At 40.1% G+C, this 27,703-nt stretch overlaps 1 long non-coding RNA gene across 1 annotated transcript in view; it reads left to right on the forward strand.

Moving 5' to 3' along the window:
- The window catches only part of LOC117195638 (uncharacterized), a 29,682-nt gene extending 12,218 nt beyond the window's left edge, over positions 1–17,464 (forward strand). The window contains exon 3 of the long non-coding RNA XR_004475394.2: positions 354–17,464. This is a non-coding gene — a long non-coding RNA (uncharacterized LOC117195638). The remainder of the gene's footprint in view (positions 1–353) is intronic.
- Positions 17,465–27,703: the final 10,239 nt, after the last annotated feature.

Raw genomic sequence — 27,703 nt, forward strand, 5'->3', positions numbered from 1 at the left:
TAAGAGAAATTGCTAGGCTTAATATTCCAATGTCATTCATTCCATGAATGATGTAGAGATTTATTCAAGGAAATGAGCATACACATTTTCTCATTAAAAGGACCAAAACTCCATGCATTTTTCTGGGTGATAGGTTTTAAACCTATTGTTTCTTCAGCTGGTACTTTCAGTCCGTTTATTGTTTCCAGAGAATGTCTCTAATCACAAATGAACTGTCTTTTGGCCCAGCTAAAGTCGATGTATTCGCCGTCCATTCTCTCATATAAGAATATAAAGAGAACTTTATTTCTAGAGTCCCACACTCCTTGATCTTGTGAAATTCTTATTCATTTTTAATATTCTTTGTTTTTCAGATTCACAGCAGCTAAATGTACTCAGGACTCTCCGATTACCACTGTCTTTCCAATTTGGGACTTGGTTGTCATCAATCCAGGGAAAGATATTCAGGAAACTTTCCTTTTAAGGTTAGAAGTGCTTTGAAATCTAGAGCATATTCCTGAAACACCATCGTGTTTACTGAACAGACCTGTTCAGTGAAGTTTCCCACCCTTCACTACAAGCCCTAAGTGGTGACAGCCCAGTGGGGGCGTGGGGAGAGAGAGAGAGGATGTACAGAAGAGGGACAGGCATTCAGAGACAGAATACTGGTGCTTTGGTCTCTGTCGCCCCACTCCAGCCAGGGGGCGCTTCAGAGTAGAGAGCACCATCTTTTAACCCTGTCAAACCTGGACACTACACATGTGTGCTCAGAGCAAGGCACCAATTCAACAAACATTTTATTTAGGGCTTATCATATTCCAGGCTCTGTTGTTAGGGAAAGCATCCCCCAGTGAGAGGGTCAACATATGGAAATAATTTAAATATCTATCTATCTAATGACTATTAGAAAAACCACAGAATTATCTTAAAAGATGAGCTAGAATCATATATATTGACAGGGAAGGATACTCGAGACTTATGTTAAGGGGAAAAAGTTTACTAACAGTCTGTATAGTATGGTCCCTGTTTTGATTGTTTTTAAAGTATAGATAAATGATCAGAGTTGGATTTACGGCAAGGCTAAGGCTCAGAAGCTCTCACTTGCAGAGATCTTGTTCAAAACTCTGAACTTAATTTTGTATTTTTCATAAAGAGGGTCTCCAAAAAAGCATAAGTATGAGGTCAAAATCTGAATCATTCCCTGATATTTATATACATGACCAACTTTATGGCCAACCGTGGTTATCTCAGGCAGTTGGAATGCAGAGACTTTCTCTTTTCTATCATCCCAAAGAATGCCTCCTGAAATTCCTTTATAGCCATCCCTTCTCTTACCCGTAACCCCTGGCCAGCCCTCCCTCTGTTTCTACACCTATCTCTGAGTGAGATAACTCATGGGCTTTGTAAACAGAAGTCCATTATTCAAATAGTAGATACTATCTCTACCCTATGTCCCAGCCAACCTATGGGACACCCTCTCTCATCATCTTCCTCCAAGTTCTGCTTTTCCCTGTTTCCCAGTGACCAGTATCATGACCTTCCACTTCATTCCCTTTAACCAATATTCCCTTAATCTCATATTGTCTGTTTCTCTCCCACTCTGCTCATTTTCTGACAAAAAGCAAAGACCAAAAATTACATATATGTGTTTCTAGGACAGAGACTTTATTTCTCACTAGTGATAAAAATTTTCTAGCACAATAAATATGCCTAAAATCTACTTAAAACTTAAGACAAATAAAAATAGCTAGTAAAGTCCATAAAACCAACAGCAGTACTTTAATTAGATTATGGTGCTTTTTTGCATATGTTTTCCTTATGTGGTAATGTTTGGTGCCCAGAGAGGCTTAGGGCTATTTACTGCTGTCTAAAATTGGCTTTTTGGACCAGCTACACTTCCTTAAGCATCTTCACATTTTTTTTATTTTGCATTACAAATCAAAAATGCTACATTCAGCCAGTAGTTCAGTGCAATTAGTAGACTATAAACTATTTGATCATCATGGAATCAGTTCAGTAATTATCTGTGATTAAACTTAATTTATGTGAATTGAATATGCAAGAAATATAATTTAACTGTACCCTGTATTAGTTCAAATTAAGTTCAACTGCATATAATAGTTAGCTACTTTCTCTTGCAAAGGGATTTTACGAATTCTAGGCAGTTTGGGGTTGCCGTGGCCAGGTGTCCCAAATTCTTTAAGAACTCAATCTCCTTCTGGCTGTCAGCTCTTATAATCTCTAAAGTGTGGGCCTGGTATTCATGGTCTAGGAAGGTAACTGGCTCTCCAGCCATCTCATCTATGTTCCAGGCTGGCAACAGATGAGGAAGAATAAACACATAAACACTTAATAAGGAGACTTCACCCAGAAATGCTGCACAGTATTCTCACACCTCTATGGCAAATACCCCAACATCTGACTCAGTGAACTGTTCATGAGAATAGGAAATGTCATCTTTTAACTGGACTGCAATGCACCAACTAAAAATTTGGGATCTCTTACTAAAGGAAAAGGGGAGATTAGGTTGAGTGAAGAAATTTGCATTCCCTGCCACGGTCTTAACATAAATAATATCATGATGATTTAAAGATGTTATATCTCTTCATAATACTTTGAATTCTGTTAAAAGATAAAGCACATAAAAACCTTAATAAAAAAAAGTAAAACCCAGTTCAATCAGTATAGTGAATCATCAGAATTTAAATAGATTCATAGTGTCAGCAGTGCACAGATGGGCTGCATTTGAGCAGAGGTTGCTTGGAAGGATGCAGAATACTCAGGAAGCAACCACTTCTTTTTCCTGTCATTGGGAAACAGGTAAAAGCAGAACTTGGAGGAAGATGATGAGAGAGGGTGTCTTATGGGCTGGCTGGGACATAGGGTACAGATAGTATCTACTCTTTGAACAGTTGTGGTCATGAAGATCTGGAAAGTGCATATCAGATCTGCGTGTTTGACTGTGGAATTCAGTGCTGGAGGACAGAAAGAAGCAGAAGGTAAGGTTCCTGTCCCAAAAGGTGTTTCCATTTAGGCTGGGAAACAAGTTCAATAAATCCTTCAACTTTTCATGTATTCAGTATACAAGAGCTCTCAATACAGTGATAGAAGACAATCCACAAGTCGGTGTGTGATTTTTTTTTCCAGTCAAATGCATAGACGATTGGTGCTGTAAGTGATTGCATGTGTTCTGCTGATGAGGCAGTAAGAGTGTAACTAAAGGAGGAAGAGGTTTGAAAAGGAGTGGGTAAGGAAATCCAGATTGCAGATTGGGGAGTTAACATTTATCGAGCTCTGCTCTGTGTCAGGCACTTTGTCAGGTGCTTTATGTAATCTGTGGGATAATTACTGTTATTCCATTTTTCAGATGAGGAGTCTGAGGCTCACATCAGTAATTTCTTGCGGTTGAGCAGCCAGCCAGGAGAGAGAGCAGAATTTGAATGCGGGTCTGTCCCAAAATATATGCTGTTTCCATTACAGAATTCCACCCCGGATAGGAGTTGGGGTGGGATAGTGTTGTATAAATGTGTTGTCATCCAAGCCTCACTAGCTGGGAGGTTCTGGATGAGGTCACATTTATATATTCAGATTTCACTAGCTCAAAGTCTGTATCACTCATTTAAGAATTCTGATTTTCACCCAGTGAATCCATCTGCACTACTACCCGCATTGGCCTCTTCCATCTGGGAAAACTCGCCCTCACTGACCTTGACTGCTCCATGCAGAACCCCCCCACCCCACCATGATTCTCTCGGTCCTGAGAGTTCAGCAGTTTTTTTTTACTGTCAGAAGCCACAGTGATTCCATGACATAGCAGGATTGATTGATTCACTCGAATATTTATTAGGGGCTCTGTGAGATGGAGAGGTGAGCTAGAGCTCTGAACCTGGCTCTGACACAGAGGCAGGTGTTGGTTTAGTGAGAGGAGGCCGACAATAAGCATGATAATTGCTAATTGTGGTAAATGCTATTAAGAAAATAGACGGAGCAATGCGATAGGAAATAATGACAGGCAGTGGGAGGGTGTTAGGGCTTCGAAGGAGACAGCCATTTCTTTTCATAAAGCCAGTTTATTTTTTTTTAACTCCTTGGAGCAATCATTCATATCAGGGTAGCTGGGCCAATATAAAATGAAGCAGCAGTTATGATGCCTTCCCTGGAGCCATCATTCCCCTCTAAATCCCACGCACAGTGCAGAATCCTACCAACCTCTCCTTCGTCCCTCCAATGGTTCTGAAACTTGGCTAAGTTATCAGAATCACTGGGAGATCTTTCAGAATACCTGGGCTCTGCCTTTAGAGACTAGAGTTAGTTGGTTTGGGATGGGTTTCAGGCATGAATTTTAAAGTTCCCAGGTGATTCTAGTATGTAGGCAAGAGTGCAAATCACTGGTCAGAGCAGTGGTTCTCAAACCACTTGAGCATCAGAATTGTCTAGAGGGACTAGTCATTGCTCTGCTGCCTCGTTTCCATTGCCTGGCCCAGGGTCATGGCCTGGGTGCCTCAAGAAACTCATAGTGGCTCCTGATTTTACGATGTGTGGTTCTCATACTTAAGGCAGTGACTCTCAACCTTTAATGGGCATATGAATCATCTGGGGAACTTGTTAAAATGCAGTTCTGAGTGGTTGCCAGTGGCTGGGGTGGGGATGGGGCGAGAAGGAGGTGGGGAGTTGTTTTCATGGGTACAGAGTTTCAGTTTCGCGGGATGGAAAGACTTCTGGGAATTGGTTGCACAAAAATGTGAATATACTTAACACTACTGAACTGTACACTTTAAAAAACAGTTAAGATGGTAAATTCTGTGTTATGCATATTTTAGCGCAGTTATTTAAAAGTGCAGCTTCAGTAGGTCTGGGGCAGGGCCTGAGTGTCTGCAATTCTTATAAGCTCCGAAGTGGTGCCGGTGGGAACGCAGTTGCAGAAGCAAGGGTTCAGGGTGCATCAGCATTACCTGGGGGGCTTGATTTAATGTAGGCTCTTCATCCTCATCTCTGAGATCTTGATTCAGCATGCCTGAGATGGGGCTCAGGTGTAGCTGCTCTAAACGCCCCACTTTAAGAAATAATCTTCCATGGGCTTCACTTCCAAAGGTGAGATAGATTATTTACAGATGCAAAACTGAGTCTGGCATTTTATTTCATGTTTGAAATAAGAGTTTCTGTATGTTTCACAGCTTTATAAAGTGCAGTGGCTTCCCTAGTTCAGCGGGCTAGGAATGGAAAAGACCTTCAGCTGCAAGAGGGACTGGCCCCCAGAGTCCAGGGTCGTTGGTAGGCGCTGGGTTGATGACTGTCATGGAGCTCCTGGAATAGCGTGTCCCCCAGCTGATCAAACCTCAGGGCCCCGCAGTATGCGATGCCTGACTGGGTGTTCAGCAGGCCTCCTGTCCTATCACCAAACCGCCCCCACCCCAGCCCATCTCCAGTTCAGAGCAAGACCCAACAGCCAACCAATCCAGACCTACTCCTGGCAAGTCTATGGAGCCCCAGAATCATGCAGAGCTCTAACAGTTACTATTAACGTGCGTTTGCTCTATGGCAGCACCTTAGCCCCATCATCTCATGTAATCCTCTCAACACCCTGTGAGGTATTTGCTGTTATTATCACCATTTTATAGGTGAGGAAATAGAGACTCTGCCAAGTTGAGTAACTTACCCAAAGTCGTAGGGCCAGTATGTGACAGAGCCAGGATTTGAAACCAGCTTTGTCTGGCAAAGATGCCCAGACTCTTTACACTGTGGAGAATGGCTTTCCATGGGCCCGGAATTTGGGCCAAGAGTGGACTGCAGCTCAGGAGCACTAATAGCATAAGAGCTGTAACCTGTATGCCTACGGAGAGCCCTCCATTCAAAGTACGCTTCTCCACATGGTGATCATTCTGCGTTGTACAAAAATACCAGGGCACTCTGTTGTACACCTGAAACTAATATTGTAAGTCAATTATACTTTAATAAACAAACGAAAACAAAGTGAAACTAATACAATATTGTAAGTCAATTATGCTTCAATAAACAAAACCAAAGTGAACTAATATAACATTGTAAGTTGATTATACTTCAATAAACAAACAACAAAGTACACTGACTGTCTTCAACACATGGCTGTCCACAGCAGAATTTCTATTTAGAGTAATTCGCGCTAAGGGGTAAATAAGGCTTAGCTTTCCTAGCAAGTAACGTTTTGAAAAGAGTAACTTATTAACCTAAATGGGTCCATGGTTGATAGAAAGTGTAAGAGAAATTCATGGGGGAGTGTGCTGGGGGTTGAGTATGGAGGGACTTTCCTTTAGATAAGATCTTTGAAACTGAAAGGGACCATATGTCATCTGGTCCCATTTTTCGTTGTTTAAAGATGACTTAACATAAAGCAAATTGACGCTCGAACATGTTTGTTTGTTTGTTTGTTTTAATTTATTTTTGGCTGTGCTGGGTCTTCGTTTCTGTGTGAGGGCTTTCTGTAGTTGTGGCGAGCAGTGGCCACTTTTCATCGCAGTGTGAGGGCCTCTCACTATCGCAGCCTCTCTTGTTGCGGAGCACAGGCTCCAGACGCGCAGGCTCAGTAGTTGTGGCTCACAGGACCAGTTGCTCGCGGCATGTGGGATCTTCTCAGACCAGGGCTCGAACCTGTGTCCCCGGCATTGGCAGGCAGATTCTCAACCACTGCGGCCACCAGGGAAGCCCATCGAACATGTTTTAATATAGATTCTCCCATGTCAGTTTACACAACTTTTTTTTTTTTTTTTTTTTTTTAGCGTTACTTGGGCCTCTCACTGTTGTGGCCTTTACTGTTGCAGAGCACAGGCTCCGGACGCACAGGCTCAGCGGCCATGGCTCACGGGCCCAGCCGCTCCGCGGCATGTGGGATCTTCCCAGACCGGGGCACGAACCCGTGTCCCCTGCATCGGCAGGCAGACTCAACCACTGTGCCACCAGGGAAGCCCCACAACTTTTTTCATCTAAGCCCCTCCCCTCCCCCTGTTCTAAACAGGAATTGCAGGTGAGATGATTAGAACACATGTCTAAATATGGACTGAGCATTTATTGAGCATCGATTTGCCAGATTCTGTGCTGGAATTACAAAAATGAAAATAAAATGCATGATTCCAAGAAACTCACACTGTCCTGTGTAGATGTAATTGTCTTGGGTGCTGAGGCAGCTCAGAGGGGGAAGCAATACAACACTGGAAGGGACAGTTTAACTGAGTCTTGAAGGATGGCAGGCTTACGAGTTTACCAGGCCAGCAAGCAGGGGCAAGAACCTTCTAGGCAGAGAGCCAAAGAAGGGCACCTGAAAGCTCACAGCAAATGGTTCTCCCTGGAGCTGAGGGGCGTGTGAAGAAGCAGCAGGATGTAGTGTTCGACCAGGTGGCAGGGCCAGAGAAGTGTTAGGGAGAAATGAAAGTGTGACTGTAAGAGGCATTAGCAGAGGTGTGTAGGCTGGGTGAGCCGGAGGCCGCTAGGATGGCCACACAGCCCCACAGGCCTGGGACTCCAAGGGCCCCAGAGGAAGGGAAGGCAGACTCGGGGATGCTGGGACTCACTTTCTCAGAGCTCTCATAGTAGTGCTTTGTAGAACCTGATCCTCTCATCTGAGATCTTAGCTTCAACAGCGATGCCAGAGAAATACCAAAAAAAGATATAAATACCCAGCTGCAAGAATTTGGATCTGAAAGGAATAATAATCTTAACAAGTAGTAGACGTATTAAAGTACTAATGCTCCTGAAGTGAGGTTGGGGTAAGTTAAGGCCCCTCCCTAGATCGCTACTGGCTGTTTCTGCAGGAGCTAATAATGACCGTCAGGCAGGTGTCACTGCAGCACTTAGTACGTGCAGCACCCTGCCAGCACCTGCTCACCTCTTTACGAGCACTAACTCTCTCCACTGCTCCTTCCAGCTTCCTCTCAGCCAAACACGCTGTCTGGGCAGCATGCTGTCTTTGCAGGCTTCCTGGCAATCTCCATGCGACTGTGAGGTTAGGGCGGCCTGATTCCTGTTTGCCCAAACATAGGAGAACACAGTGTTTTTTTTCCAGCCTGTTTTTCAACTACTGATATGTGGAGAAGTAGGAAGCTTTCCTCCCACCCAGTGCTCCAGCAACACACACACACACACACACACACACACACACACACACACACACACACACACACACACACATACACACACACACACACACACATACACATACACATACACACACACACACACACACACAATGAACCACAATAGCACAACATTTAGAAATAGACTTTTCTATGTTATTTGGCTCTCTGAATAGCCTTTCCTGCATATAGAATGACAGAGTGTTTGTTACATTCAACATTGAAGTTGAAGAAACTGAACCCCAAGTAGGTTCAGTAACTTGAATCTGGTCATACAGCTAGTTAGTGGCAAAGCTGAAATCAGACACATCTAACTCTTAGCCAGCACTTTTCCATTATACCTCCTCCTAACTCCCTCTCAAGCCATTTAAAAAAGAAATATATGAGGACTTCCCTGGCAGTCCAGTGGTTAAGACTCCACTGCAGGGGACACAGGTTCAGTCCCTAGTAGGGGAACTGAGATCCCACATGCTGTGCCACGTGGCCAAAAAATTAAAAAATAAAATAAATTCAAAAAGAAACATCTGGAGAAGCAAAAGATCCATGTAGAACTAATCATTCAATAATCAACCATACTGGTCCCTTGATTAACGATATTAAGTAAAATTCCCCTGAAACATAGGGAAAGTTTCTAGTGAACCATAGTTGTTTGGTTAGATATTTCTTTGATCCCTGCAGGCATCCGTAAAGAAATGGCCTGGAGGAAAGCAAAATTTCAATCAAAAAAAGGAATCTTTTAGGCAGAGAGAACTCCTGCCAATCTGAGCATTTAAGCCTCCAAAAATAGTATCACATAATTGATGTTATGAGTGTGTACAGCTCAGGAGCCCAGGAATCTGCATATACTTTATAAATATTAAGATATTTCCAGAAAACTGAAACCAGATCATGAGGAATATACTCTCATATTTTATATACATGCAGCACAAAATTCACATCCCTGACTTTAACCTAAAATCTGTGTAGCAAACCATCCTTTTACCAAAATTACTTTGCTCGGAATCTAATCCAACTGAGAAGAGGGTGCCTGAAGTCTCAGAGGGGAAGACATTCATCCTCTGAAAACCAGGTAAACAGAGGATGCTAAAACTGGAAAAGAAGGTTACCAGGTCAGGGTCTTTGCATTTCATTCTCTATCTTGCCATGTTTCAAAAAGAGGATTTTTAGCCACTGGGAGACATGTTCCAGGATCAGAGAAAATTTAACTATCTGCCTTTTGAAAATTATGATGATATGGTTTTATATATCCTGATTTCCTGCCACCACCAGGATTAGATTTAGTTTTTTAATTTATCTGAATTGTGGTACATCCTAATTAACTAGGTTTCAGATCTTGGCGGGGGTGGGGCTTGTACTAAGAAGATGTACATCATCTCAAGAAGAATGTCCCAGCTGCTATTTGGACCCAGCCGTTCTACTTCCAGGAATTCGGTCTAAGGAAATATTTCAGAAGGGAAAAATGCTCACCATGCAGAGATGTTTATAATCAACTTTATGATAGCAAAAAGCAGGAATGAGCAACAATTAGACAATGGTTAAATAAACAATGATAGCAATTCAGTTTGAATATTTTGTAACCATTGAAAATGATACATAGAAGAGCATATAAGAAACAATCGCATGAGTATTATACCTCATAATTTTATACTTTAGAGTTTACAGATTGTGTTTATATTACATTATCTCACTTATGCTTCACCATAACCTTGTGAAATAGAAGCAGTTCTCTCCATTTGCTGATAGAAAAACAGACTAGTGGAGCTAACATGGTTTGTCTCGGATCACTCATGAAGTATTCAACACATTGACCACAACAATTTAAAAACCGTAGGCGTATAGATCAAGATTTGAAAGACCGGAAAACAAGTTGCAAATAGTTGCTCTGTTAAAATGGAGTGTTTTTCCTCTGTGAGTGTGTGTGTTGGGGGTGGGGGGGTTGCAGGTTTGTTTTGTTTGTTTGTTTGTTTTGGTAAAACTCCTTTAAACACTGAATACTTCTAAGATTATTTATCCTAATCATTGATGCCAAGTTCTTCAGCTTCCTTATTAGACATCAGAATCTTGAGATTACCTATGACGGGTTGTCTTTGCTTTTGGCAGATACACACTAAATCATATTCATGGCCTGCATTCTCATACAGACAGGAAGGTTCTCTGGGATGGCCAAACAAGTGGCTTTTACATGTCGCCCACCTACTATGCCCCCAACTCCAATGCTGCCATGGCCACAGGGGAGCCCATTCCCACTGAATCTTGCTTGAGACATTCGCTTATATACCCACTAAAGTAGTTCCTCTCTGAAAATCAAGTCCTTGAGTCCTTCAGGGTTGGAAGTTTCCAGAGCTGCTTTCTGGAAAGGTGTCCTGTAGCCAGAGTGATTTGGTAGATACGTGTGATCAAGCTTTCAGCTTGTGTCCCTGGTTTAATATGACAAATCTCTCATCCCCAATATTTTGTTCCCTTTGTTTCTCTTTGTTCTCTTTGAGTCTCAGTGTCTTTTCCAGGACATAAACATTCTCCATTGGGAATGTTCATTCTAATTCAAACATCTCCAAAGCTGGAACAAGTAGCACATAAGACAGGATCAGGATTCTCCTTGTCAACACAGAAACGGACATCACTCCCATGGAGACCATCCCTAGAAACGGACATCACTCCCATGGAGACCATCCCTTTTCTCGTACAGCAGGAACAATTTCTGTTGGAAAGTCATCTTTAAAGGATTACCGCCTGGCTGCAACTTGATTGTAAACACAAATATGACCAGAGGAACTGAAATCCCCAAATAGTTTTCAGTTATCAGTGGGCATCCAGGGGATACAGTGTGTACAGTGTGTGTGTGTGTGTGTGTGTGTTTAAATTCTCATATCTTAAGGACAGAGAGTACTTTCAGAGATCCAAGTTTGAAAACCATCGCTCTAACCCCGCAGCCTTTGGGGCTGCGGGGTTAGAGCGATGGTTTCTCTCTCTCCTCCCTTTCAGGATCAAGCTTTCTGGAAGAATTGTCCAAACACGTCATCTCCACTTCTTTCTCTGAAGCATTCTGGCTTCAGGCCCTGCCACTCCACTGACTCTGTCCTTCCAGAAACACCTTTGGAGGAATCAATGGGCACAGCCCTTACGTTGTCACGTACACTGTCCCTGGGGCATCCACCTGCAATGACAGATGGAAATTGGTGATAAGTAACCCATTCCCACCCTTCACATGGGACAGCTCTGAGGTGCATATTCTTCACTGTTTCTAAGATTCCTCCCCGCCTTGTCCCGAAAGATTAAACTTCAGTTGCCTGTAGGGTGACTTGCTTGACAATATACCCTCTTGTTTTCTTACCTTCCTCATTTCCTTACCACTGTTTCTTAGGATCATCCCCCAAATAAACGGCTTGCATTCAAGTTCTTGTTTCAAGATCTGCTCTGGGACAAACCCCAAATAAGACTCAGTATTTCTTCTGGGAAGTAGTTACTTCTTCAGGATGCAGAGACGTGGGGCTACCAGTCCTCCCATTGGCTGAACCCAAGCAGAAGGCAGGAAACCTGGGTGACACAGTGTGCATACGAGGCTCAGCCTCTAAAAGGATGGAGCAGCACAGAGGAGGTTGGGGGAATGCCTCTGGAGGAAATGGGGTGCAGGAAATAAGACATAACACAGCACCATTACAGGCAGACAGGCTAGCCTACCATGCTGCTTTGATGGAATTCCTTGTGGCCATTGGGTTATGTGGAGCCCTAGGACTTATTAGGCCTACATGTATTTCCTGATTTTTCTATAATAGATACACTTTACTTTTGCAAGAGGGATACAAACTTAAGACAATGTATATCAAAAGATAAAAATCATGCTTTTAAATGAGATACATCTTTATAACAATTACACATCGTAAACATGTGACTCAGAAGAGCCTAAAAGTCTAATCTGGTCTTCATTTGGGGCCCACTGTGATTAAGCCAGGGCACTGTAATTAGGATGGCAGTATCTTTGTGTAATAGTTGTTTCAGTGTTTCAGTTTAGGGCCCAGATGAGAAAACGAGCAAAACTAGTAATATTATCATTACATTGCTGAACAAGATCCATTACAAAAGCCATGTAGAGTATGTGAAAGTTCTGTTTAGGGGAAGCAACAGCAAAATATAATTTCAGTTCTAGTTCACTTTTAAATATATTTTGTTTAATTCTTCAGGAGAGACAAATTTAAATGTCTGGTCACTGAAGGAGAAAGAGCAAGGAGTAAACAACACAAAGGATATTTGTTAGGATACATGTTGTCAGCCCCTTCTCCCCTCAAAAGAGTCGTTCTTTCTTTCTTTCTATTTTTTTTTTTTACTTTTGGTTCAACCAATGTCAGAATTCCTAGCAAGAATCAGGTAGGATTTTACTCTTTTAATAACGTGGTTTATCCCTCTGTTCATGACACGATCCCCATAGTAGATTTTTATCTCGCTGTGGTTATCTCCCATTAGGACACTGGAGCACAAGGAAAAATCACGAGTATCGTTAACATTGGTCTGGGCTAAAGAAATGCTTTTGGCTTTTTTAAAATTGTGGTAAAATATATATAAGTGAAATTTACCATTTTAAATTTAGCTGTACAGTTGACTAGCATTAACTACATTTACAAAGTTGTGCAACCATCACCACTATCCATCTCCAGAACTTTTTCATCTTCTCCAACTGAAACTCTGTACCCATCAAACAAAAACTCCCCATTCCCTACCCCTGCTGCCACCCCAGCCACTGGAAACCACCATTCTACTTTCTGTCTCTATGAATTTGACAGTTCTACGTACCTCATATAAGCGAAATCATACAATATTTATCCTTTTGTGTCCAGCTTATTTCACTTAGCATCATGTCTTCAAGGTTCATCCCTATTGGAGCTTGTGTCAGAATTTTCTTCCTTTTTAGGGCTGAATACTATTCTATATTTTAATATATGCCACATTTTGTTTATCCATTCATCTGTCGATGGACACGGTTTTTCCACTTTTCAGTTATTTTGAATAATGCTGCTGTGAACATTATTATGTACAAATATCTGTTTGTGTATAAAAATATCCAAGTTCCTGCAGATTTGATTTTTAATAGATTCTTAACCCATACAGCATGTGTGATGTGTATTTAAACCTTATCAAGAGGCTTTCCTTTTGAGAGATTATAGAGTTCCAGAGACTTTACAAAGAAATATTTTTCTAATTTTGAAATATAGTTAGAAAATAGGTGTAAACAAGGAGAGAGGCTTAACACAAAGGAAATAAAAGTGCAGCTTAATGACAGGATGTAAATATCAAATACCACAACCTCTGTAATACATCCTGCATTTCTCCTTTTATAGATATTTGTTTTAGTTTCCTGGAACTGAACATAAACAGATGAAAATGTGGGGGGCTGAGTTGGTTAGAGTGCTCTTAGAATGATACTTAACTCTAGTGAAAATTACTTAACACTGATTTAAACTCTTTGAAGTTACTTCTTTGGGTTTCAGGAAACTTAATTTTCTTGCTTAAAAATGGACTTTTAAAAAAAAATCTATTTAGGAACTCACATAGCTGCCACCTCTGGCATCCAGAAACTTTGAAAGAGATTTTGTTTTAGCTTCAAATACCACGAGATTTTTTTTTTCTTCACAACCTGAGTGGTTTGCTATAAACACAGCAAGCACATTAACCCTGTCAGAGGGCGAGATAAGACAGAACAGATGGTCCATTTCACGTCAGCCCACATGACCCCAAAAGGTGATTCTTATTTTGAAAACCAGGCAGAGGAGATGTTTAGTGGAGGAAGTATGTAGCTCAAGCAAGCTTTTTAGCTGTAAGCTGCTGGCAATAGTCCTTGTAGCTACAAGCTCGGGCTGTTGCTAGGTAACCATTTTGAAATGGACATCTAGCAACTATTAACTGCCATCCTCCTTATCTGCTTCATTATTCCAGGAACAGACTTGCAATTCCTAAATCCTGTTTAACATCAAAAGTCGGGGGTGGTGGTGGGGTGGGGAGAGAGATTTTAGACTATTAGTGCCTATTTATGGAAATACCTGAAAGAAAAGCAACAATGCCAGTCGTGAATGACTATTATCTTAATAATTCTACTGTTTTAGACCACATACTTACCACCTTCCAACCAACATGTTAGTGTTTTTATTTTGTGTTGCTTCACATTTTAATTTATTTTTATTTATTTATTTTTGCCTTTTATTTTATTATTTTTTTAAAATCTTTTTTCAGTTTTATTGAGGTATAACTGACAAATATTGTATATTTAAGGTGTACAATGTGATGGTTTCATGAGAATATACATTGTGAAATGATCACCACAATCAAGTTAATTAGCATTCATTACCTCACATAGTTACCTTCTTTTTTTCACTTCTTCTCCCCTCCCCCCTCCCCACCTCCACTCTGGCAACCACCTGTTTGTTTTCTGTATCTGAGTCTGTTTCTGTTTAGTTATGTTTGTTCATCTGTTTTGTTTTTTAAATTACACTTATAAGTCATATCATATGGTATTTGTCTTTGTCTGACTTATTTTACTTAGTGTAATACCCTCTAGGTCCATCCATGTTGTAGCAAATAGCAAGATTTCATTCTTTTTTGTAGCTGAGTAATGTTCCATTGTATATATATACCACATCTTCTTTATCCATTCATCTACCAATGGGCATTTAAGTTGCTTCCATGTCTTGGCTATTGTAAATAATGCTGCAGTGAATATAGGCATGCATATGTCTTTTTGAATTACTCTTTCTGTTTTCCTTTGAAAAATACCCAGAAGTGGAGTTGCTGGATCATATAGTAGTTCTATTTTTAGTTTTTTGAGGAACCTCCATACTGTTCTCCATAGTGGCTGCACCAGTTTACAGCCCCACCTCACTGTGGGATGGGAGGATCAGAGTTAAGGTTGCTTTAATTTTTAAAGGTTATACTTGTTAACATTTCTCCCCAAATCCAGTAAGTGTGTAATTTTGATATAAAGGAAACAAAAGCTAAATTTATACTGTCATTCAGCTCATTTTAAAAACTCTTCTTTGAGGATAATGAGTTCATGTGAATTATGTTCCTGATCAATTATTGCTCCATTCAAGGGCATAATCTTTTTGTGAGCAAGAGTCCACTTTATTCCCCCCCCCTTCATTGTCTAGAGTTAGGTGCTTAAGGAGACATCAGAGTGTCTTAGAAGGAGAGTTATATATTGAAAAGTTATGTACCATCACTTTGTGAGGGATTCAGGGATTTGTGGAAGAGTAAAAGCCAGGGAGGAAAAGATACAAGTAAACTCCATATTAGTTGGGATTAGATTCCTTTGTGACAGGAAATTCAAAATAAGAGTGGGTTAAGCAAGGCAGAAGTTTCTTTTTCATTCCATGTAAATTTAGCTGGTATGGTGGCTCCAAAGTCATGAGAAGAAGATGGGTTTCTTCTTTTTGTTTCCATCATCATCAACCTTGTGGTCCAAAATCAGTGTTCCCACTGGGCATTGTGTCCTGTTCTACCCAGTAGGAAAGAAGAAAAGTGAGAAGGGCATCCCCTCCCTTTAAGGACACTCCTGGAAGTTTCACATCCCCCTTCCAACTAGACCACAATGTTCATGGACAGTTTCTTTTGCCTGTAGTCTGACAGACTCCACTCATTTCCAAAGTTACTTAGGTTAACACTTGATCCTCCCACCCCCCAGTGAGGTTGCTTCATACATTTATAATACAGATAAATTGTTTTGTCACGTTCTGCATTCCATCTCAGGATCACTCACCCTCCTAAATGATTTATAAATTTGCATATATTAAGATTCATTCTTTGTGCTATAAAATTCTATGGTTTTGTTACATATAATTTTAAATATTAATAAAATATATTTAATGTTATTTTAAATATATCTAATGATTTAGTATTTTAATATCATTTGAATATAAACAATAGCAAATAGTCTGCCTAGGGTTGCACAGCTGTTAAGTGGCGGAGCTCGAAATCAAAGCCAGATGAGTGAAACTCCAAAGCCCCCATTCCTTCTGCCATGCCATTTTCTTCTTCTAAGAATCTTAACTCTGAATCTTCTCATATGATAGGGAAAACTTTAGCTTTCCATGTGTAGAGTTGCTTGCTCTTTCCCATATATTGGCTTAATACTTTCTAGATATCAGGTCAGGTCTGGAGAGTGACTATGGAAGGGTTTGTTTTTAGAATTGCCAAGTGCCACTGGATGAAGATAGCACATTGACAACTGATTTGATAATAGATCAATGAAAGGGCACAGGCCAGTCAAAGCTGTGGATGGGGCCTCATTAATGGTCAACTGTAAAATTTCGTTCCATCACCCACCCATTTCCCCTTGTTGTTTTAATATTTTGGACCTGTCAGTACCTATTTGCAATCTCTGCTACCTCCAGCTGCCCAACAACTAGCTGATACTTCTGTTTATCCATCCCTCGCTGTCTCATTACCCTGCTGTGCCCTCTCACCTCGCACTTTGTAATATACTCAGTAAAGTTGCTCCCCTTCTGTTGATCATGGATGATGGCTGTGGAGGCTGAAAGAAGGTGAAACTGGTTCAGTGGCAAAGGAAGGACATGAGTGTTGTGTCAAAAGTTTGCAGTCCAAGGAGGAAAACAACTGCCCTTTTCGTAGAAACTCAGCTAAAATTCAAAATTTTAAATTCAAAAAAACCCACTGTATTTTTCTCTTCCCTGACCTGCCACTCCAATGGGGTATGTGGTGAGGACCATTCATTTTCCTCCCTTATTGATTCTGCCTTCATCCTTGATAGAGAATCGTTGAATGATACCAGGCTAATGGCTGTCCAGAATAATGTTTTCCAGACTCTCTGGAAAACACTGTAGATGATAAAGTTGCCTCCCACATGGGTGCAGGTTAACAACAATTCTGAAACTGCCCTGCATGTATACTGGAATTGAACAATTAAGTAAATGGATGTGGTTGGTAGGAACCAGTTTTCTCACTGTTGAAGCAAGGGAAGTCAGCTATAATGATCAATATGGTAATGGATTTGAGTTGAAGATATCTGTATGAATTCATGTTTAGATTAATATAGATGCAAATGGTTACATAGAAATATTTATGGATATGTGTAAATACGTGGGTTAGTATATGTACATATAGTTTCTCTTTTAGCTGAGAAGCAAAAACATCCCAGTAACAGTCAGCATATTTATCATCCAGATCTTGATTTCTGATACCATCCTCCAATAAAAGGAACCGAGGCTGCTCAAGAAATGGCTAATCCGAGGACTGCGGCAGAAAATATGCAAGATGAGCCTGGAGCATCTTATAGAGCCAGAAATTAAAGAAGTGCTAAAAAAAAAAAATCCATAATGAAGGACTATGTTAAAGGGACAAGGACCCACCTGAAAGAGTCCCCAGTGGTCAAAGGTGGAAAACTTGAGCAAGAAAAGAAATTAAAAAGTGTTGGATTATAACCCAAGTATATTTTAAAAACAAACCTTGAGTCCACACTGATATAGAAAATGACTGAATAAATAGAATCTTCAAATAATTAGTGCAGATAGTCTGCCCTCAAGGAGGTGGATCATAGCTCCCTACTCTTTAAGTGTGAGCTGTGCATAGTGACTTCCTTCTGAAGAGTACAGAATGGAAAAGGGGAAAAAGAAGGCAAAGTGACCGTAAAGTTACCATAGGGAAATCTGACACGTTACCTCAGCCAGGTGATTAAGGTTAACATCAACAATGATAACTCATGTTGATGGTATATGCCCTTGACATGATATGATGAAAATGGCATTCTACCTCTGTGGTCTTCCTCTTAAGAATACTTCACCCCAGTCTAATGAGAAAAAAACTAGACACATCTCAGTGGAGGGACATTCTACAAAATGTTTAACAGTATTCCTCAAAACTGTCAAGTTCATCAAAAAGAAAGTCTGAGGGCTTCTCTGGTGGCACAGTGGTTGAGAGTCCGCCTGCCGATGCAGGGGACACGGGTTCGTGCCCCGGTCCGGAAAGATCCCACATGCCGCGCAGTGGCTGGGCCCGTGAGCCATGGCCGCTGAGCCTGCGCGTCCGGAGCTTGTGCTCCGCAACGGGAGAGGCCATGACAGTGACAGGCCCGCGTACCGCAAAAAAAAAAGAAAAAAGTCTGAGAATCTGTCACAGTCAGCAGAGGCCTAAGAAGATACAATGACTAAATGGAATGTCCTATCTTGGATGGGATCTTGGGACAAAAAAGACAGTAGGTAAAAACTAAGGAAATCTGGAAATAAAATACAGATGTTAATAACAATGTATCAATATTGTAATGATAATGTAGCATTACATTATTGTAACAAATGTATCATACTAATGTAAGATAATAATAATAGGGAAGACTGGGTGTGGGATATATGGAAACTCTCTGTATTCTTTGTAATTTTTCTGTAAATCTAAAACTGTTCTAAGATAACACTGTTGATTTTTAAGATAATGATATATGAAAAGTACTTGGCACTCTGTAAACATTCAGTATGTGTGTGTTGACCTGAGCTCATTGTATTATTGGTACAGTTCCCTAAACTGAGGGAACAAATGTCTTCCCTGTCCTGGGAATTCTGTGTAGTGAGCTAGCGTTATGGGGATTTCTCCAAATTCCTGTGGAGTTAGTTCTTCTTAGAGGGTGTATAGAACATGCTTTTATAAATTAAACAAGCAGCCTTTTTTTTTTTTTAAAGCATCTAGAGTCTGGAACAAATATGGACTTGAACACCAGAGAGTAGGGAGTGACATATGAGCACAAAGCTTATGTTGAAACTGACTCACTTCGCAGAAAATAACAGAGTTGCAGTGAACTGACTGATTAGTCACACTCCCTGCTCTAATGGTGATTACAAAAGCCGAACTGTTTTTATGGGCGACACCCAATAAGCCAGACTAAACAGGAGGAATTAAGGGAGTATTTAAATAGGAGTGCTGAATGATGACACCAGCCTTGTAGCTTTAGAGAACGTATACCAAATGCAAGCCCAGCAGCCTGGAGCCAAGTAGGGGAAAACAACTCTTTCAAAGAGCTTAGGTAATCAAGTGACAAGAGACCCAAGGTCCACAGCCAGTGATGGGAGAGAGGGATGCAGGAGCACAGGGTTCTGGAAGCACTCAGCAAGATGAACCACTGATAGAGACAGGGTCTCTAATCCTGGCTTTTATAGGTCTAAGCTCGTGTGTTTTTTTGTGCTGATTTTTTACAAAGCATTTCTGTTTCGGTAAGTTTTTCCTCATTTACATCCATTTTTCTGTGTTGCCTTTGTTGCCATTCACAGTTAAGCAATCCACATAAGTACCAAGTATGAGAAGTTGATAGAAAACAAATGAAAACCATATATGGGTGTGACCCTTCATAATGCTTTCATGATGGAGGGGTCTGCGGTTGGTAAATGTAACAACGAGTATGTTACCATAGGGTTCTGTTTTACTTGAAGCTGTAGGTATCAGAATGGGTAGAAAGATCAGGCATGAAAAACAAAATACATTTTTCTGCCAGTGAGAGTGATTGATGAAGAAGGCACAGAGTGTCCAAAATAAAAGTAGACACATTTTTAGTGGATTTTGTTTATTACTAAGAATGATTTTGGTGACAGTTTATATCATACAAATGGCCACTTTGGTCCTGTGTGGCTCATGTAGCATGTCAAAATTTTGATTACTATAATTGTATCTCACATTTTCATAGCTTGTTACAATTTTAAGAAGTGTTTCATACACTTCATCCCAGTTGTTGTCACCTTGACATCGGTTTCATCTTAGTTCGAGGTAACTTAAATCTTAGATAAAGTAAAACTAGATCCTTCTAAGAAATAACCCCAGGATGAAGAATACTATAAGATATTTATAATAGTGTAATAGTTTTAAATATCTAGAAATACATAGAAATCTAGAGACCATTACAAAGTCTTCTGGCTTTGCCTCCTTCCTGGAGTCCATTCTCAGGTCGTGTCAAGAGATCCATGAACCAAGGCTCTTCTACAAAAGTCTCCATCTTGGGTGCACTTCAGAAGCTTCCATAAGAAATTACAAAGCCACACCTCAGATCAAATAAATCAGTATCTCTGAGGGTAGGATCCAGGTATCAGTATTTGTAAAATTTCCAGGTGATTCTAAAATGCAGCCAGATTTGAGAACCACTGTCCCTATATAAAAAGGAACTTCCTGGGCTTCCCTGGTGGCGCAGTGGTTGAGAGTCCGCCTGCCGATGCAGGGGACACGGGTTCGTGCCCCTGTCCGGGAAGATCCCACATGCCGCGGAGCGGCTGGGCCCGTGAGCCATGGCCGCTGAGCCTGCGCGTCCGCAACGGGAGAGGCCACAACAGTGAGAGGCCCGCGTACCGCAAAAAAAAAAAAAAAAAAGATGGAAAATGAGGTCATGTGATCCTTCTGGCATATGGAATTTTGAGGTCCCATTGTTTCTAATAATGTTTGAAGAATCAAAAGCAAACTTAGATTTCAAGTAAATCTTTTACAGACACTGCATAAAGAATTTTCCCCATGTTTGCAATAGATTTGGGATGGTGGAAGCATTTTATAATTAAATGAGGGATGGGCATAATTAAACTAATTAGTAGTTACTTACAGATCATGTATTTCTGCTAAGACAGCAACTTGCTTTGTGGGAATTACTGGCTACAGATTAAAGAACAAGATTGATTTATTTTTATCTATTTATTTATTTTTGGCTGCGTTGGGTCTTTGTTGCTGTGCGCAGGCTTTCTCTAGTTGCGGTGAGCAGGGGCTACTCTTTGTTGCAGTGCGCGGGCTTCTCATTGTGGTGGCTTCTCTTGTTGTGGAGCACGGGCTCTCGGCACACAGGCTTCAGTAGCTGTGGCACACGGGCTCAGTAGTTGTGGCTCGCAGGCTCTAGAGCACAGACTCAGTAGTTGTGGCTCACGGGCTTAGTTGCTCCTCGGGACGTGGGATCTTCCCAAACCAGGGCTCGAACCCGTGTCCCCTGCACTGGTAGGCGGATTCTTAACCACTGTGCCACCAGGGAAGCCCCAAAGAGCAAGATCCTGAAAGAACATTTACAGTAACTGAGTCACCTGCTGTCACAATAAACCAGTTTCTTACCTGAGAGACTTTCAAATTCAGGAATAGTAAATGCTTTTAAATGAGTTGTAACAAGCAAGATATAGATAAATGACTCTGTAGAGTCAGGTGCGCAAGATTAAATATCCAAAATTCTTCTCTAAATCTGTCTCTGACATTGACTCACTCATTGATCTTTTGGGATTTAGTTTTTTGTGCTTTCATTTTCCCAACTATAAAACAGAGTATTAACATCTGTTTCATGGAGGTATTAAAGAATTATTTATAATGCACTTTGAAGGTGAAAAATACATGTAATTAAATTCCATGAGAGTTCCCATGGAAGTTGCTGAAGATATGACTGAAGCTCATTGTTCAGGCTGGAAGTTAGACTCTCTTAAATGGATGCCTTTTCAACTCTTTGTCCATTCATTGATTCAACAAATATTCAATTGTGACCTACCATGTGCCAAGGCTTAGATTACTCAGTGGTGAAAAAAATCCCCTGTCCTCATGAAGTTATAGTCCTGCGTGGGGAAATAGACAACAAACAACCAAACATATCCAGGTAGTGATAAGTAGTGCTTGAGGAGTGGGTAGGAGGAGATGGGTGAAGAGATAGAGAGTTAAAAAGGGTAGGAGTGTGGAGCCAATTTAGTTGGGGTGGTTAGAGAAGGTCTCTAGGGAAGGTAAGAAGAAAAATTGCGGAAAGGAATTTCATGCAAATGTCTTAGGAGAGAGATTTCCAAATAGAGGGATTCATAAGTGGACAGTGTTCCGGATCTTCAAGAATAATGCAAAGGCCGTCACAACTGGGATGGAGTGAGGAGATTTATTTTAAATTAATATCAATCTACGCATCGAGTCAAAGTAATACTATACTTCTTTTCCAAGTATGTGATGATGGTTTACAGATCAGCATAGGAACTCCAAAAATATGGTTCTAAACATTCTTTTCTCTCTTTCCTTCCTTCTTTCCTCCCTCCCTCTTTCTTTCTTCCTTTCTTCCTTCCTTTTCTTTCTTTCTTTCATTTCTTTCATTCTTTTTCTCTTCCAGTTTTATTGAGATATAATTGACAACAGCACTATGTAAGTTTAAGGTGTACAGCATAATGATTTGATATAGATACATCATGCAATGATTATCACAGTAGGTTTAGTGAACATCCATCATCTCAAATATATACAAAATAACAGAAAAAATAGGTTATTATAAAATATTGGGTAGAGTTCCGTGTGCTATATAGTAGGTCCCTGTTGGTTATTTTCTGTTTCAAAATAACAGAAAAAGAAAAAAATATTTTTTTCCTTGTGATGAGAACTCTTAGGAATTACTCCCTTTAACAACTTTCATATATAATGAACAGTAGTGTTAATTATATTTATCATGTTGTACATTATATCCCTAGTACTTATTTATCTTATAACTGGACATTCTTTTCTTAGTCAAATATTTATTAGTACAAATATTCAGTTGTGACCAGTCTTATAACTGGACATTCTTTTCTTAGTCAAATATTTATTAGTACAAATATTCAGTTGTGACCAGTCTTATAACTGGACATTCTTTTCTTAGTCAAATATTTATTAGTACAAATATTCAGTTGTGACCAGTCTTATAACTGGACATTCTTTTCTTAGTCAAATATTTATTATTTTATTAAATAATAAAAGTATTTATCATTTTCTAGATTAAAAGAACAAATTTTGTTCTCAAGAAGTATACAATTTAGAGAATTATATACCTCAGTTTGCTCTTAGATGAAACTAAATTAAATTAGTATTAAGTCTATGTTAGTGTTTAGGCAGATTCTATGGTGATACTACACCTTTTTTTTTTTTTAATTCTAGCCAAGTTGCATAATAAGAAAAAAGTGAGTCCTAAAAAATAATGACACTGGAATTAGACTCCAAAGGACTAATTTTTATTTTCTCTATGATCTCAAACAAGTCACTATGTTTTTTTGATTAGGCTGAAGGATTATTCAGAAGAACACAGTGAATGCTTTCTAGAAGTTTGTATCTTGTAGAATATAGTACTGACAAACATATTAACATGTTTATAATCAGAATAATAAGAAAACATTTGAAAAATATTGAATATTTTAGGCAAACCGAAAGGTATAGATAATAATGTAATGCACAACGGATTTTGGTTAAAAATAATCTATAATCTATATTTGATTTCATTTATGTAAGGTTAACAGCAATGCATGTTTTGTTTTTGGGGTTTTTTTGGAGTATTTTCACAGGTTTTATTCTGTCAGCTTTCAACAGGGGTTCCACAAGCATTTTAAGTGGGACAGTTCTTGGTGGGGAAGGACTGTCTTGCACATTGTAGGATATTAGATCCCGGGACCCTGCTCATTAAGTGCTAATTTGTAATAACCAAAAGCAGATAAGAAATGGTCTCATACATTGTCAAACACCACCTGGAGGGATGTACCGCCCCTGGTTGGAAACCCTTGACCGTTGATAGTGGCAAATACTGCCTTGGGGCTGGAGGTGAGGATGCAAACTCTCCAGCCTCCTCTGAAGTCTCCAAAAGCCAGACCCAGGGACCCAGGGCCTTCAGAGATGGCCTCCAACTAGTCAAGGTCCTCGCCTATGCTTTTTTTTTTTTTTGAATTTTTGAATTTTATTTATTTTTTTAATGAGCAGGTTCTTATTTTTTTTTAATTTTTATTTATATTTATTTTTGGCTGTGTTGGGTCTTCGTTTCTGTGCGAGGGCATTCTCTAGTTGTGGCTAGCGGGGGCCACTCTTCATCGCGGTGCGTGGGCCTCTCACTGTCGCGGCCTCTCTTGTTGCGGAGCACAAGCTCCAGATGCGCAGGCTCAGTAGTTGTGGCCCACGGGCCTAGTTGCTCCACGGCACGTGGGATCCTCCCAGACCAGGGCTCGAACCCGTGTCCCCTGCATTGGCAGGCAGATTCTTAACCACTGCGCCACCAGGGTAGCCCGCAGGTTCTTACTAGTCATCCGTTTTATACACATCAGTGTATACATGTCAATCCCAATCTCCCAATTCATCACACCACTATCCCCACCTGCCGCTGCTTTCCCCCCCTTGGTGTCCATACGTTTGTTCTCTACATCTGTGTCTCAATTTCTGCCTTGCAAACCGGTTCATCTGTACCATTTTTCTAGGTTCCACATATATACATTAATATGCGATATTTTTTTTCTCTTTCTGACTTCACTCTGTATGACAGTCTCTAGATTCATCCACGTCAGCAATGCATGTTTAAATAGCCTTGGTCTTCTTTTTTTCTTTTTTAAAAATTTAATCAACTCATAGCCAAAACTGTATCCTCTATACCCAAATGATAGCTATCATATCATTTTTTAAAATTTATTTTATTATTTTTTTATTGTCTTCTCTTTTTATTTATTTATTTATTTTATTTTTTGCTGCATTGGGTCTTCGTTGCTGCACGTGGGCTTTCTCTAGTTGCGGCGAGCGGGGGCTAGTCTTCATTGGGGTGCGTGGGCTTCTCATTGCCGTGGCTTCTCTTGTTGTGGAGTGCGGCCTCTAGGTGCGTGGGCTTCAGTAGTTGTGGCGCACGGGCTTAGTTGCTCCGTGGCATGTGGGATCTTCCAGGAACAGGGCTTGAACCCGTGTCCCCTGCATTGGCAGGGAGATTCTTAACCACTGCACCACCAGGGAAGTCACTATCATATAATTTTATCTGTAAATATTTCATTATGTACCTCGAAAAGATAGTCTTAGAAAAAAAACACTGAACAATGCTTCCTTTGTATCATTGTATATCTAGTCAGTGTTCAAATTTCCCTTATTGTCTCATAATTTTTAAAAATTCAATGGATTTTTAAAATTTGCAGTAAAATATGCATAACAAAATTTACCATTTTAATCATTTTTAAGTGTACAGTTCAGTGGTATTAATCCATTCACATTGTTATGTAATCATCACCACCATCCATCTCCAGAACTTTTTCATTTTCCCAAACTGAAATTACAAACCCAGTAAACAATAACCCCTAATTCCTCCCCCAGAAGTATGACAACCACCACCCTACCTTCTGTCTCTATGAGTCTGAATACTCTAGGTCTCTCATAGAATTGGAATCATACAGTATTTGTCCTTCTGTGACTGGGTTATTTCACTGAGCATAATGTCTTCAAGGTTCAGCCATGTTGTAGCATGTGTCAGAATTTCCTTTCTTTTTTTCTTTTTTTTTTTTTTTTTTTTTTTGCGGTATGCGGGCCTCTCACTGCTGTGGCCTCTCCCGTTGCGGAGCACAGGCTCCGGACGCGCAGGCTCAGCGGCCATGGCTCACGGGCCCAGCCGCTCTGCGGCATGTGGGATCTTCCTGGACCGGGGCACGAACCCGTGTCCCCTGCATCGGCAGGCGGACTCTCAACCACTGCGCCACCAGGGAAGCCCTTCCTTTCTTTTTAAGGCTGAATAATATTTCATTGTATGTATAGATCACGTTTTGTTTATCTGGTTGTCTCATAATTCTTTTTAACTGTTTTATTTCCAGCTTTATTTACAAATTCACTGGATTCTTTGGGGGCAAAAGGACACATAGAATATGTGGTAAGTGTTACTTTTCAAAACCCAAAGAGATGAGGAATCTAAGAATCAAATGACAGAATATAAAGCCTTTGTAAGACCTTTTTAGGAGCTCCAACAATCCAAAGTCAACCACTTCAAAAATAAAAACAAACTGCTTGGGAATTTGTTTTTCCTGCTTAGGACTTGGTGCTTTCAGTGCCGTGGGCTGGGGTTCAGTCCCCGGTAGGGGAACTAAGATCCAGAGCGGCCAAAAAACAAAAAACCAACAAACAAAACCAAAAAAAACCTGCTTTCCACAGGGCCAGGCTGTTCTTTTGTTGTTTAGTGAATATGGTATCCGCCCCACAGTAAGACATCATTGTGGAGTGCTCTGAACAAGAGAGACTAGCTCTGTGTGCCCAGCTTGGCTGGTCGGGAAAGAGGACTGTGCTCTGGCATGTTGATTCTGTGCCCCTGGCAGAGACACTGCAGTGTTTGTTCCCGGACACAGAATTTCCCAACACATCTGAAGTCAGCTTGTAGAGCAACAAGATGCTATGAGCCTGCACCGTCATTAAGTCACTTCTAATGCAGTCTCTTGAAAGACTATGTAAATGGCAGAGAGTCGAATGGGAATAGATATCTTCCATTATTGATGTCAAGCAGGGAATGAAAATCTGAAGATTCTGAACTCATTGTAGTTAATTATATGTTGTGGGGTTGGGATGTTGGAATCACAGTTCTAGGGCTTCCCAACTTCTTTGCAACCTACTCTTTAAAAATATTATCCTAAGGGCAACATCAGGATCATACAGAGATAACACTGTGTAAAAGTTTTCTTAACAGGTATGAAATTTAAAATATTTTAATTACGTCAACTAAACCAGCAAACTGTGTAATTGCAAAATTTCTACCATTGATGTGAAATATAATTGATGGTTAACTTTTTAAAATTGAAGTATAGCTGATTTACAACACTATTAGTTTCAGGTGTACAGCAAAGTGATTCAGTCATATATATATTTTTTTCTTTATATATTCTTTTTCAGATCTTTTACCTTATAGGTTATTATAAAATATTGGGTAGAGTTCCATGTGCTATACAGTAGGTCCCTGTTGGTTATCTATTTTACAAACAGTAGTATATATTTGTTAAGCCCAAACTCCTAATTTATCTCTCCCCCCACTTTCCCCTTTAGTAACCATAAGTTTGTTTTCTATGTCTGTGGGTTTATTTCTGTTTTGTATATAAGTTCATTTGTATCTTTTTTTGTTGTTTTAATAAGTTTTCTGCATTTTGTTCTCTTGCGGCTACATATATATACACACCCCTGTCACAAAATGCCTTACACATGAGAGGAAATAATAATATTCACTTCATATTCCACTATTGGGGGAAATAATAATATTCACCAATTTGAAATCTAAGTAAACCAAGCATGGTATAAAATAAAGTTCTCTAATTAGGTAAAAGCACTATCTAAAATATGCATAAATGGAGAATCATGGAATATTAATGTTGAATGGAATTTAGAGATTGTATAACTCAGGGTGCTGTAATCTCTTTGGATACATGAATTGAGAATCCAGTGAAAGCTATGGATCTTGTCTCTCAAAAAATGCATATAATTTTGCTTATAATTTCACATATTCATGGACCTTCTGATGCCTCAGTTAAGCATCTGATGTAATTCAATTCCTTCCTTTTATGCTTAATGGAATTGAGAGTCATGGTGACTATGTGACTTGTAGCCAACAGCTACAGAGTGAGAGAGGGTAGAGAGTTCACTCTAGTTAAAAGCGATTTTTACTATCCTGGTTATGAAATTGCTAAGCAAGCGATTGATGTGAAATTCCTAAACAAAGTCCCATTGGCCCCAAGGTATCTCCCAGCCAGCTTCTAACAGTGCCTTAAATTCTCGCACGTGTGGGTTTCAGGTAATATACAGTCAGCCCTTGGTATCCGAGGCGGAATTGGTTCCAGGACCCCCATGCATAACAAAATCTGTGGATGCTCAGGTCCCTTATATTAAATAGTGTAGTATTTGCAAATAACATACACACATTCTCCACGCTACGTAAATAA

The sequence above is a fragment of the Orcinus orca genome, chromosome 21 (genome assembly GCF_937001465.1).
Source record: "Orcinus orca chromosome 21, mOrcOrc1.1, whole genome shotgun sequence".
Classification (NCBI taxonomy): domain Eukaryota; kingdom Metazoa; phylum Chordata; class Mammalia; order Artiodactyla; family Delphinidae; genus Orcinus; species Orcinus orca.